The sequence below is a fragment of the Podarcis tiliguerta genome (genome assembly GCF_965153285.1).
Source record: "Podarcis tiliguerta genome assembly, chromosome: 1".
NCBI lineage: Eukaryota > Metazoa > Chordata > Lepidosauria > Squamata > Lacertidae > Podarcis > Podarcis tiliguerta.
The window spans coordinates 103,057,196-103,071,115 of NC_139534.1; the positions used below are offsets into that span (position 1 = coordinate 103,057,196).

The 13,920-nt window shown below is 41.0% G+C and overlaps 1 protein-coding gene across 4 annotated transcripts in view; it reads left to right on the forward strand.

Annotated features, from left to right (window-relative positions):
• Positions 1-13,920, forward strand: part of MIPOL1 (mirror-image polydactyly 1) — a 191,607-nt gene that overhangs the window by 165,077 nt on the left and 12,610 nt on the right. The window lies entirely within an intron of this gene.

The following is a 13,920-nucleotide window of genomic DNA, read 5'->3' on the forward strand; positions in this document are numbered from 1 at the left end:
CAGCAGGAAAACCAGGCTAAGAATTTGCAGTTTCTTTGTAACCTCAACGGCTTCATACAAATGAGTATTTTTCAATTAGGCCAGAACTACTTTTCTTAGCCTTTATTAATGCGAAAGAGAGAGAGAAAGATATAAAATATTCTGCATTTTTAAAAGGAACTGACTGATTCCTGTACTGAAAGACTTCCTACCATGCTAATTGTGCCCAACTCCATCCCCATTTCCCAAGGAGATAGTAGTTATCATTTGTAATGGGGAAACCAGGTATTCCTACTAAATTTTTAAAAAAATGCAAAGTGTATGCTTTGCATAAGTAATAATGAAAATCAATGCAACCCACCTGATTTCTAATATCCTTAATTTTCCATCACATCTGTCTATTAATAGTTATGGCTTGAAGTTTTCTTAGGAGTATAACATGCAGGTGGGATGAAGTCCTTTTTATTAGGTGCCAACCTATGATAGTGCCTTGATAATCTTTGGAAGAAATAGTGAAATTATTATTTATATATTGGAATGTTTCGGAATATACTGTGATAGCAGAAGGTTAGCAAATATTGCTATGGATCTTTCTAAAATATTTATACCCCATCTTTCCTCTTCAATCCAAAGGCAGCTATCATCATAAATGAACTTAATAATTTTTTCAGAACCCCAAGGGATGTCAGGGCTGAGTCACACAAGATCTGGGCTTCTCCTAGCTGTTACTCTTGTCATGGCCGCTCTCCATGTTAATGGAAAGAGAACCATGTGATCTAAACATTTGCAAGTATTTTCAACACCCAACACAAAAGAGAGATGGCTTGCAGCAGCATGCAGAGCTACAGATAATGCTCATGTTACAAACATTCTCATCTCAAGCAGGGAATCCACCAAGCGCTGTAGGAGGAAGCAGCCAGCATGAGTGATAATGTGATTCAGTCCTCATTATATTTAGTCATTTTATAGTTTGAATACTTGTTAAGTTGCTCACCTATCTGTTAGAGAAAATACATAGCCAACCTGGATTTATTTATCCATCAGGTTTTTCTACCACCCTTCAGTAGACAATTATTGAAGTGGTTTGTACAAATTTTGTCTCTGAGTTAGCAGACAAGCCTCTCTGAGGACCAAGGTGCATAGGTCAGTCAAATTATGTTGGCTGCGGAAGCACCCATTCCTTTCCTGGCACTGAAAATGTAACCATAATGAAGTAAATAACTAACATTTCCCTGCCCTTTCATGACATCCAAAATCAGTTTCCTGAAGTAGACACCTAATCATAAGGCTGGTCGCCAGTGTAGCTCTTGAAGCACAATAAGATAGGCTGCAACATCCAACCCCAGCTATTATCCTAGCATCTGCATTCTGTAACAACGTCAGTGAAGTATTACGGGAGTCCAACCTTGAGGTTGCTAGATCACCATGGCCAGGATGTGTGTGTGACTGCAGGTCTTTACCTACTAAAATAGGTAGACCACTTCAATGAGAACCTTGGGCTTCTCAATCTCATAGCTTTTGTGATGCTCCCAATTCACTGTAGCACTGCATATATATGGGGATCCAGCATATAAATGCATGGTACGCCTGTGAACCAGAAGGAGCAGCAGTTGAATACTGGAATCTCCTCTCTGATAGTGTTTGGGAGCTATTCTAATCCATTAATATGAATGGAGTTTTTGAATTCGTTTTAGTCAGTTAAAGTTTGTACCTGCTATAGATAGTACTTTATAGATAAGAGAGGCTCTTGTGGCACCTTCGGATTTTCCAGTACCGGGGGAAGTCCCTTCTGTTCTCCCATGCTTTTAATGCCGCGTGTTTAATTCTTATAACTATTTTGTTTATTTATCCTTGTTGGTCTTGCTGCCGTTGTATTGATTTTATGCTGCTGCATGGTTTCATGCTGGTTTTTGGCTAGTTTTACTCCTGCTTTTATAGTGTTTGTTTTCAAATTGCAGTTGCATTATACTAATTTTAATTTGTGAGGAAATGGTAAATTGGGCAATAAATCGAAATTCCACAAGTTTTCAAGGCATGCTTTGGCATGGAAGAGTGTGTTGATATGGGGTTGGAATCTTATGGGACACAAGTATTTTGGATGCAGCTCCAACCATGGGGATGGGATTGGAAGCAGGAGCACATCATTACCTCTGTTTCCAAAGTTGAAGCTTAGAATACTGCCGTGTGTATGTAGAAAATAGTACTACCTGGTGGAAGTATCCTCAGCATGGAAGGGGAACCTCTAGGTTTAATTCTTATAACTTTTGCTGAACTTCAAAAAGAAAACTTTAGAAAAGCCCTTAAGGTGGATATAACCCCCAAACTGTCCAGTGAGTGACCAAATATGCTACATTTTGGGGACAGAGGGAAGATAGCACCAAATGGCTGGACAGCATTTTGCTACATTTTGTTGCGGATCCTACTTCTAGCTTAATTAAAGCAATATAAATTTGTAGTGCAGCTACTCCAGAAGCTAGACCAAAGATCAATCAAAGAATCCCACAGAGATTTGATTGAGTTAAGCTCAAATGCTGTACAACATTTCACTGATGAAAATAGGAGTGTTCTTGTCTTGATGTAACTGTAAGGAATAGCACAATATTCCCCCTCCAACATTATTTTCTGATTAACAAGACTTCAAATCCCGTTCACTTGCAAACGAGCTCCATTGATCTTATGGCAGATTCTTTCCAAATAAATGTGCATTGCTTTGTGATCTCAGAATGAATAACTATGTAGATAATTTTGTTAGCATAATCCTAGGCATGTTTCTCCAAATGTCTCATGGTTGAATCGGACATACTCCCAGGTAAAGGTGTATAAGTCCCATGCATATTTACCTGAGAGTAAACTACTCTGAACACAGTGGCACATTTGGGAAAACATGCATAGTGTTGCCTGTGCACAGTCCATGTAGGAAAGATGGGATATATATTACAAAATCAATATAATGGATGCTTCATATGAAAAAGAATAGCAAAACAAGAGAAATTATAGACCATGCTTGCAATTGTCATACATTTATTTAAATCATGCACTACCCTTTATCAAAACTGTTTATTTCAGTGTGATAAAAGTACATGTTTTAGGACGCGGTAATACTTTACTATTAATCAAATTTTTTGTAAGATATAATATGCACATGTGTGCAGCACACATACAAGATTAGCATAATTTCCTTTTATCATATAATTGCATACATAATTTTCCTGTAATATCTTGTGTGTTTTGCATAAAAAACAATTAAACTCTTGTAAGAGTCATGGTCAGAATAAGTTCTGTTTCTTTCATTGCGTTTTGCATAACGGGATCTGCTTTCTATGTTGCACTGCCATTTCACACATGAAACGTGCATGGCGGGGGGAATCACATTGGGGCAGCCTGTTCAATAGGTGTTAGCATCTTATTCCTCAGAAAGTAAATACTAATCTGCCTTCTCTGAGCACGGGAATTGTGTGCATTTCACACCAAGGTCCAAGACATTCTCCAGCGCCCACTGGAGGGTATAATCTTTCCCAGAATGATCTGAGCAGCGCAGTTCAAGAACAAGAATGAATCTTTGAATAATCGCACCACAATGTGAGGTGACCCTCAGACAGGGGACTGACCAGTTACCCATATGGGTTTGTGGCAAGGCGCTCTGATGTTCTTTTTTAACACAGCTGTGAGAAGAATGTGGCTAAGATCCAGTAGCCTTTCTGGAGTATAGCTGGCAAAGGAAGCCATGAGGGGAAGAGAATTTAACACATGGGTGTAAGAGCTTCAGCTTCATTGATTCGATCTGAGGGGAATGCCTAATGACTGGAAGAATCAACCTTGGCAATGAAAACACAAAGCTCTTTTCATCAATTCAAACTCGGACTCTAAAGCTGCAGATGGTTACCTCCAGCATTGCCTATTCAGGGCGAGGTTTTATAAAATGGCACTTTGCTGAATACTAATAGATCAAAACAAAGATTTAATTACATAAAGATGGGTTGTTCATTTTTAAATGAGGATACAGGTCAGTGTCTCAGAAAAGGATAATATGACTATCTTTTATACGTAGGTCTAAAGTCTGAGGTTTTTAACTGCAAACATGATACCGTTAAAGCACAGATTGCATTCTATAGAGTACAATGTCTATTAAATAGGAAGCAGACTCAAAGCTAGGCTTATGGACATCAGTGCTTTTCATTCCCCCCCTTCGCCCCCGTCTGATGCCGTTTTATGAATGGCCTTTCTGCAAAACAGAATGACTTTTCTAGAGTTTCAGGAAACTTGTGGAAATTTGGTATTTGACTTTAATCTTTCCTCTAAAATCAGAAGGGGGTGGTTAATAAAAGTATAGGCAATAAACTAACTTCATGAAAAATAAGCAATACTTGTTTTGATTTGGGGTGGGGAGGAATTGACTGAATTTCTGAGAACTTTTAAAAATCTGTTTGTTTTAATTGCAGAAATACATGGTTGCGTTCTGCACCTTTTAGTGAGTTTTGTTCATGTTTTGCTTATATGCAATATTTTATTAAGTTCTGTTTATATTTGACAGATTTTTAAGTTTAAACTGGAAATTCCATTTTTAGAGCTAAGCAGTCCCACTGTTAGTTAAAAAGAACGTTTCTTTTGCCTTAGTAAAGAGTTTGACTCTTTAGGCTGAAGGTCTCCCTAAAGCTTCATTAACAGCGTTATGATGATATCTTAAACAAGAGGTAATTTATTTCAGAGAATTGAATTCAGTTTGAAGACAGGAAACATTGCATGCAATGTATATTCATCTTGCTTTTAGCTCCAGCCAATAGATTATATAAATTTGGTGATGGGGCAGAAAATTGGCCCTAGTGATGGGGCCCTGTGGGAAGCAATGTCTTTGTCCAACCACTTAAACCACTATACTTCCATCCCAAACCTCAGGGGGAAACCCAAAGAATTCTGAAACTAGCTCCACATTCGGGGGGGGGGGGGGGCTTTGAATTTCTCACTGCTCTGGTAAACTCACCACACAGCAACGCAACAGAGAGCCCGAGGAGTCTCTTTCCTGGAGAAACACATCTAGCTCATTGGTGCAAGGGTATCCAATTTGATGCCCCCAAATGTTGTTGGATTAAAACTTCCATCAGACCCAGCCATCATTGCCAGTGATCAGGGATTATGTAGTCCAGCAGCATATGGTGGGCACCATGTTGCCTACCCTTGCATTAATGGACATGTGTTTCAGGTTTTATGCCCCAGTGTAAAACTCTTACATTTATCGTTTAAGAACTTATGTTGTTCATCTTATTGGAGAAATTCAGCATAGCGCTAGGAAGAGCACTCCGTCAATCGTTTATGCTTCGGTGATGGAACAATCTCCCTTCTCCCCCACCCTACAGTTCTGAGGGAGATGAACCCTGTTGCACTAGCAGAAGTCCTTACACAGGTTTCCACAAGTGGGACTGGCTAGTTGAATCCAGCCCAATGTCTTTACAATACGGCCTTCAGATTATTTTCTCTCTTGCCTTGCTATCCGCTTACATTTTTTGTGCCAGAAATTGTGCTCATTTTTATTTTCTTTCTGTGAGGTAAAATTTCTATCCTAGACGCATCTCCTCTTATCACTTATAACCACCTGAAACAGAATTGGACCACCTGAAAAAGGGATACCTTCTAAATTATTTTTTCCCTCTCCCTATGATGTTTTCTTGTCTCAAGACCCAATCAGCATGGGACTGAGCTGCCTCAACCACAGCCTTTATCTGTGCACCTCTGTGTGTCCCTCAGCTTTTCTGTGTCTGCCACCTTGGACTTAAGGGAGTAATTTAGTTTCCTAAGAGCCAGGTGCTTGTTGCAAGGGCTCATGCCTGCAACCTCTGCCAGGTGAACAGGTAATCACATACGTGTGACACTTTAAAGAAACACTGGGTAACTTCCATATCTCTGCTAGATTAATTGATTGATTGATTTTTCTCCTCATCTTGTTGGCACATTCATATCTACTTAACACACCTAGATTCTTTACTTTTTCATTATGTTTCATCAGTAGGGTCCTAGAGAACTGGGACGTTCTCTTAGGAGTTAAACTAGAGTTTTCCAAACTGTTCATGTTCCAAACTTTTCAGACGTGCATCATTTTGTGACACAGTAATTCAGTTTTACCTACAAACTGGTGGAAAAACTAATCCATTGCCAGCCCCAGGAGGAGTACGGGGGGGGGGTGTTCACATGACACACCTACACACTGCTGCCGACACACTAACGTGTTGTGACACACAGTTTGGAAAGCTCTGAGTTAAACTATCCCTAAAATATATGTGTGGGTGTTGTTGTTTAGTCGTTTAGTCATCCCTGACTCTTCGTGACCCCATGGACCAGAGCATGCCAGGCACTCCTGTCTTCCACTGCCTCCCGCAGTTTGGTCAAACTCATGTCTGTAGCTTCAAGAACACTGTCCAACCATCTCGTCCTCTGTCGTCCCCTTCTCCTTGTGCCCTCTATCTTTCCCAACATCAGGGTCTTTTCCAGGGAGTCTTCTCTTCTCATGTGGTGGCCAAAGTATTGGAGCCTCCAATACTCCAAGTATTTATTCAACATCTTTATCAACGACTTGGATGATGGACTCAAGGGCATCCTGATCAAATCTGCAGATGACACCAAACTGGGAGGGGTGGCTAACACCCCAGAAGACAGGATCACACTTCAAAACGACCTTGACAGATTAGAGAACTGGGCCAAAACAAACAAGATGAATTTTAACAGGGAGAAATGTAAAGTATTGCACTTGGGCAAAAAAAATGAGAGGCACAAATACAAGATGGGTGACACCTGGCTTGAGAGCAGTACATGTGAAAAGGATCTAGGAGTCTTGGTTGACCACAAACTTAACATGAGCCAACAGTGTGACGCGGCAGCTAAAAAAGCCAATGCAATTCTGGGCTGCATCAATAGGAGTATAGCATCTAGATCAAGGGAAGTTATAGTGCCACTGTATTCTGCTCTGGTCAGACCTCACCTGGAGTACTGTGTCCAGTTCTGGGCACCACAGTTCAAGAAGGACACTGACAAACTAGAACGTGTACAGAGGAGGGCAACCAAAATGGTCAAAGGCCTGGAAACGATGCCTTATGAGGAACGGCTAAGGGAGCTGGGCATGTTTAGCCTGGAGAAGAGGAGGTTAAGGGGTGATATGATAGCCATGTTCAAATATATAAAAGGATGTCACATAGAGGAGGGAGAAAGGTTGTTTTCTGCTGCTCCAGAGAAGCGGACACGGAGCAATGGATCCAAACTACAAGAAAGAAGATTCCACCTAAACATTAGGAAGAACTTCCTGACAGTAAGAGCTGTTCGACAGTGGAATTTGCTGCCAAGGAGTGTGGTGGAGTCTCCTTCTTTGGAGGTCTTTAAGCAGAGGCTTGACAACCATATGTCAGGAGTGCTCTGATGGTGTTTCCTGCTTGGCAGGGGGTTGGACTCGATGGCCCTTGTGGTCTCTTCCAACTCTATGATTCTATTGGAGTGTGGCTAGCCCTATCCAATACCTGTTGTAGCCAATTGTACCAAAGGTAAGAGGAGTGAATATTCAGGATTCTCTTCAGATCATATAAATCTTTCACCCAAAGGGTATGACGGACTAGCTGCAAATTGGGGTGTGTTAATAGCTTACTCAAAGCTATTGAGGCCAGTCATTTAATTTGGCTGCCATAGAATGTTTATGCATAGCTGCTCCCTCCATTGAAATGCATGGCTAGCTTGCTCCTAAGGGGAGAATTAAGCATATGCACATACTGGATCAAGGCACTGAGGGTTTCCCCCTCCCCGTTTTAAGAATTTTTCTGACAATCTTAACAACAACAAAAATATTTAAGAGGTTTTGGGAGGATTGTGTACCTTTTGGAGTGGGCAGTTCTTGGTCTAGAAACGCTATGTTTTGTGATGTGGACATCAAGCAGGGCAGAATTATGAATTTGCTTATTTAGGGGCGTCCTGTTGTCTGGGCAGGACCTCCATACACATTGCCCTGGCTTGTACCACCGGGAGGTCATTTCAGTGCTGCTAATGCAGTGGTTTGACTTCACCCCCAGAGACTCACTCCATTGCCTCTCGAGACAGACAGGTGCCAACGAGAACTATTTATTTTCAAAAACAAGTTCTCTGTATTCAGTGGAATTTGTTTGAGCTACCTTATTTGTTGGCTTTCACATTTTTAATATGACCTTCTTAGGCATGGGCCATTTTTACACAATGCAGGAAAGTAGTGGGAATGTTGTAAGGAATTATGGAGGATGCCACGCAACCGATGCAAGTTTCCCCAGAGCGGGGACAGAGGAAAGTCTGAAATAGAAGAAAGTAAGGTGAAGAGATTGTCTTTAATTGGCATATAAGCTATGGAATATGTGAATAAAGGGCACAGTAAAGTCACTGGATTTTGTGACGGTGGGTGTGCAAACTCAGTCTGCCTTAGGGATTAAGGTTTGTGTAGAATTAAGACTAATTGCAATGTATAAAGGAGGTTGTGTGTGATCCAACTGAGAACTTACAAAGTTTATTTAGGTATTTAAGACTGATTGCACACATCACAGTTGTTTTAAACCCTTCGGTAATCCCAGTTATTACTCCACTCAGGAAAATTCATTTGTACAGAAGGATTTTTTCCCCAGGAACTGACATGTACGGTATAGTTATAAGTTATAAAGAAAGTCAACTGTCTACTAGATGAGTTATCACTAGGGTATAGCCAAAGCATACAAACAAATTTTAATAGAAAGTCCAGGAATTTTAAAGGCAAGATATATTCTTAAGAGTTGTTATGTTCTGCTGTGTACCAGTATCCCAACAAAGCAATTTCTTCGAATATTTATGAGAAATTTGTCATATTAAAACAATAGAAAAGCTTAGTTGACATACAATTTCCTTCCCCAATATTTTGACCCAAACTATAATTGTAGAAGTTGAAGGGACATTGAGGGTCAGCTAGTCCAACCCACTGCAATACAGGAATATCCACTGAAGCACCCATGGCAGATGGCCTTCCAACCTCTGCTTAAAAACCTCTAATGAAGAAGAGTCTACTACCTTACCATCAAAAGGTTCTTCCTGATGTTTAGTTGGAATTTCCTTTCTTGTAACTTGAATCCATCTTGCAACTTGAAGCTGGATTATACTCTCAAGATCACAGACCCATTTGGCCCAACAGTGTCTACTTGTGGAATGACTAACTTTTTGGTCCAAAAAAACCTAGAAAGCCACAGGTTAGCCCCTTTGTCTTGTCTTATTGACAGGGTTTTTTTTTAAGTTCTCAAGAAGAGGTATTTCACAGAAATCCAGTCTGAGATGATAGGAATTGGACATGAGATGATGTGCAAGGTGTGAGCTCTGTCGTTAAGCTACAGATCCTCACCTTTTAACATGTACTAATGTCATGTCTGCATCTTGAAGGATCTGCTAATATATACCTCATAGGGCGGTGAAGAGCCTGTGGCCTTGTTGTTGGACTACAACAAACATCAGCACCAGGAGCATGATTAGTGATCAAGGATGCTGGGAGTTGTAGTCCAGCAGCATCCTTTTTATTTATGCATTTATTACTTTAAAACCACGTATCCCACCTTTCCAATGCATTTGCATCACCCAGGGCAGCTTCCAACAATTGAAAGCTAACAAATCCCCCACACTGGCAGGTTTAAAACTGTATAAAGCATTATAAAATAAAGATATATTTTTAGTATTGTTCACATGATGGCATGTGGGGATATGCATTTCTGAGGTCTGGGTTTACACCCCAATACAGTGGTACCTCGGGTTAAGTACTTAATTTGTTCCGGAGGTCCGTTCTTAACCTGAAACTGTTCTTAACCTGAAGCACCACTTTAGCTAATGGGGCCTCCTGCTGCTGCCGCGTCGCCGGAGCACGATTTCTGTTCTCATCCTGAAGCAAAGTTCTTAACCCGAGGTACTATTTCTGGGTTAGCGGCGTATGTAACCTGAAGCATCTGTAACCTGAGGGACCACTGTAATGGAACAAACCCTTCATGTTTAATATAGTTCCTGTACATCCCAGGGAGGTCACTTCATTGCTGCTAATACAGTGGCTTGACTTCACCTATGGAGACACACTCCACTTCTCTCAAGACAGACAGATGCCAACAACATTTTTATAAGCCTGGTTAGCTCTAGAAAGAAGCCACACACAGCAAATGGACGGTCCCAATCAATTTTGCACATCTTCCTTCATAAATCCATTCCAGCCTGTTACTACCTTAATCTGTCATTTTTAAAATAAAAATCCCCTTCGGAATTCATATTTTAAATATTATTTTATCACAAAATATGTACAGGTATTTCATTTTTATCTCAATATGTAAATTTCCAAGCATATTTTCTATTACTATTATTATTATTATTATTATTATTATTATTATTATTATTATTATACCCCACCCATCTGGCTGGGTTTCCCCAGCCACTCTGGGCAGCTCCCAACAGAATATTAAAACCACAATAAAACATCAAACATTAAAAACTTCCCTAAACAGGGCTGCCTTCAGATGTCTTCTAAAAGTCAGGTAGTTGTTTATTTCCTTGATATCTGATGGGAGGGCGTTCCACAGGGCGGGCGCCACTATCAAGAAGGCCCTCTGCCTTTTTTTGAGCCATGAACCCCAAGAGATAATAAAGTGTTAGTTCACAAGGTGCAAATCAGGTCAGTTCACCTCAGAAATCAGAGAGCAAAATCCTCAAGCATCCCTAGCTACAAGGAGCTTGCAGGGTGACATAAACTGTAGCAAAATCACCCTGTACATTCTAAAACCTTCCCGCTTCTTTTTTAAAAAATGGAAGAAGTGGAGAAGAGAAGACAAATAGCTTGTGGAAGCTGAGTCAATGTAGATTCAGAATAATGTTCTCATGTAAGACTAAATATGAATCAATATTTGGATTTCATATCTCTATAAATTAATGTCTGGTTTCTGTGAAGGTAGTGATGGTTAACTCAGCCAGGTGGAAAAAGAGCAGATGCCCATTTTCTTCAAAGGGTGACTGATTTGGCCACTGTAAGAAATATTGTAATTCATTCCTGGGCATCGGAACAGATTCTGGAAAAGAACAAATATTTAACTGAAAGCCCCCACCAAACAAAACTAAGATGTGAATAACTGAATATTTGGGGGGGGGGGATTCTTCATGATTCTTCAGTTTTCCTTTTTAAAAAAACCCACTGCTATCACACAGCAATCTCATTATAATAATTTAAAACATTAGGAGAATCATGGACCATGGTCTTCGCTTTCTTGAGGAAGGACTTCTGGCAAGAGATGGCTTGCACCTCACAGCAGTTGGCAAGAATGTGTTTGCTGAGAATCTCACAAGCCTTTAGTTTAAACTAAATCCAGGGGAGAGTGGGAGAGAGAATATTACAGATGGCAGGGGAACACCTGGTACTGGGGGATAATAGCTTCATTGATGTTTGGGAAACTGAGATGATGCTCCAGAAACATGCTAAATGGCGCAAGATTACAAGAAGAAACCAGCTTAAGGGAATGGCTCATGACTTCAGTTGTCTCTATACTAATACACAGAGTATTGGAAACAAGCAAGCAGAATACAATCAAGTAGCATGCAGGAGTTTCCTTAGGTGATCTCCCGTCCAGACTTAAACAATTGCTCCTAGCTTCAGCAAGGATGATGTGTCATGTGGCTTCGCACCACACCTTGGGAAGATAGCTTCCTACCCCATTTCCAACTCGCTCCCATTGCCAGTGCACTTCCAAATTTCTCTTGTACCTTTGTGTGAGAGCCTGCGGTCAGAAAATGCCATCATTTTGTTTTGACTGAGCCTTTTTTTTTTTTTAGAGTTTAATAAGAATAGAAAAAAATAAAAACCTGTCAGACACAGAACTCAGGCTCTCAGCTCAATTATTCCACATGTCAGTATGCAATTTAAACATAGTTCAAGATGGTGGTTACACAGTTCAGCACTCTCAACATCTAACACACACATCCCCTTTGCTCTCCTTTTGAAGAGCAGGGCAGGCATAGTTATTAGTGCAATTCTCATCCCAAGCAACAGGGCTGGGCAAGCAAGTGGCTACTCTTGCAAGCAAGGCAGGGTCTGCTTGCACTAACACATTTTATTGTGTGTCCATGAAGTCAGGGGCAGACTCTGCTTTGCCGCTTCACTGTCTGTCTCAGGTTCACCTGCCAGGCAACCTCACTCTCAGGAGATGTGGTTTAGGGGCTGGCTCTGTCAGCTCTTCCTCTGTCAGCCAGTATGGTGTAGTGGTTAAGAGCGGTAGTCTCGTAATCTGGGGAACCGGGTTGCGTCTCCGCTCCTCCACATGCAGCTGCTGGATGACCTTGGGCTAGTCACACTTCTCTGAAGTCTCTCAGTCCCCCTCACCTCACAGAGTGCTTGTTGTGGGGGAGGAAGGGAAAGGAGAATGTTGGCTGCTTTGAGACTCCTTAAGGGAGTGAAAGGCGGGATATCAAATCCAAACTCTTCTTCTTCTTCTCTGGGGTGTCCAGCACCAACACAATGGAGGCACCACCTGATTTGGACCCACCGTGTCCACAGTTTCAGCAGCCTCATCTCATTCCACTTCCCCCTCCAACCTGCCGAGAGATCTCCACATGGCCCATAATGAATTCAATGATAAATCCATTTTCCTTCATGGAATGTGAAAGCATGTATCAGGTTTCCAGACCATCAGGTCCCTATGGGCTTCCACACACAACTCAGATTGTTGGTTTTGACCTCTAAAGCCTTTGCTTGAGGCATTAAAGTTCTGTTACTTTGGTGCAACCTGAGCATCAGGTAGAAGCAGTTCAACCCCCTCTTTGAGCTGGTCTGGTGCCAGTGGAACTGTTGAGATCCAGCATTTGTCATGTTTTATCTGCTTTGAATTAGACATTTCATGTCATTTCAATGCATTGTTATTTGTTCCAAACCTTTTGAGATGAGGCAATCTAGAAAAGCAAGGAAGGAAGCCAGTGGACACCTTCTTAATTTGTCCAACAATGCTTCCAGGTTCATACAGAGCCACCTACTGTGCGGCTAGTTCATGAACTCTGCCTGAGCAATGCAATCAAAATATTACTTTCTGAAAAAGTATACAGTATGGATTTTCCAGCTTATGTGAAAGTTGAAAAGACAAAGCAGGTATTCTCTCATTATTTCCTCAAACAGTTCTTTCAGCTGTTGTGCGTACCTGAAGAGGTCAAGAAAGAGTGATCCTTCCAGATGTAGTAATTAATCACATTACCGGCTGAAAATATCAAATCAGGGTCCTTGATTATGACGGATCATCACACTGTATCCTGATGAAAATGCACAGATGGGAACGGAAGTGAGGATTAAATCAAGCTATTCTGGGCAACCTTCATAATGGCATATCCTAACTTCCTAAGCCCTAGTGCTGGTTATCTAAATATTATTCCAATGTGTTTTTGTAGCCATTATGTAAGTCACGCATCACAATAATGATTCTTTCTCCATTGTTAACTGATGATGTTGCGGTGTGGCACAGTGTGCTTAAAATCATTTTGATATCATGAAATCCATCAAAACAGGATTGAATGGGAATTACACAATATCAGGTTCATACCTCTGGTCCTAATTAAACTAGTGAATAGAAATCGCTGGATTTTTATGATGTGCAATAGTCATAGTATTTACATAGTATATTTCAAGTGTTCCAAACAGTTCATATAGTCTATACCAGCCTTCCCTAAGCTGCTGCCATCCATATGCTGTTGAAAAACAACTCCCAAGATCCCTAGCCGCTGACCATGCTGGCTGGGGCTGATGGGAGCTGTAGCCCCAAACATCTGGAGGGCACCAGGTATGGGAAAGTCTGCTGTAATTTTTTTCACCCCTACAATTCATCTAGTGCCTCCTAATCTACTGAAATAAAATAAAGTCAGGGTGTGAACTATGCTTGTTTAAGTACAAATCAAGGCGTTTTCTGAAAATCCCCTTGTATGTGATAT